Source organism: Atta colombica, unplaced genomic scaffold, assembly GCF_001594045.1.
Source record: "Atta colombica isolate Treedump-2 unplaced genomic scaffold, Acol1.0 scaffold83, whole genome shotgun sequence".
Taxonomy (NCBI): Eukaryota; Metazoa; Arthropoda; class Insecta; order Hymenoptera; family Formicidae; genus Atta; species Atta colombica.
The window spans coordinates 2351503-2352509 of NW_017259576.1; positions in this window are offsets into that span (position 1 = coordinate 2351503).

Sequence of the window (1007 nt, forward strand, 5' to 3'; positions counted from 1 at the left end):
TTGCATCAAATATTACATATTGACATATATACAGTCATCATTGTGCTGTACACACAAAGGTGTGACTACGTAACTATAAATGTCATATGGAAAATAGGAGTGACGAACAATTATAGGATCGTTCACAAACGTCATCTTTACTCGATCATCCCGTTCGATGAGCCAACCGCGTCCTCATGGCAAGGATTAAACATTTTAATGGATTATACCGGAAAACAAATTTAATTAACAATCCAAGCAAGCGCGAGTTACAATTAATTTGTGAAGAAATTTTTAATTATTACAATTTTTATTCCTGTAATAATTTTTTTCTGATATACAAGAACATTACGTTAAGTTCTTAAGACGTTAATTAAAATGAGAGAATAATTGAGACGTGTTTATGAAATTATTTTATACAGAATTTCGAAATTAAAAATAAATTTTCTTCAATAAAGTGAGAAATTTTCAGTTATTTTTAGGAACAAATTATTGAAATGTAAACGAAGACGTCATCTATCACGCAACATATAAACAGTTTATTAAAAGGGAACATATCTTCTTCGTTGTAACGATAAAACAATATACTACAATCGCTCGTCCGATTGAAGGCACTTTGCGCGTTTTCGATGTTCTTCAATATTTGACTATAGATATAAGAAGAATCTGTAGGATTGAACTGAGCTTGAAAACTTGTGTACGTGTCGTGTATGTATATGTGTGTTCTTAAATACTATTTCTAAAGGTAACGAGCGCTTTATAGCTTCCTCGGCACACGGCGTCATTTCCGTGGCTAATAATAAAAGTACGTATAACTCGGTAACCTCGGTCAAATCACAATCGTGGTGGTACGATTTATATTTATATGTATATATTATCTATATTCACTCACTACACACACGCACACGCACGCATGCACGCACGCACGCACGCACACACGCACGCACACACACACACACGCACACACACGCACACACACACACGCACGCACGCACGCACAAATTTGTGTATATATATATATATATATA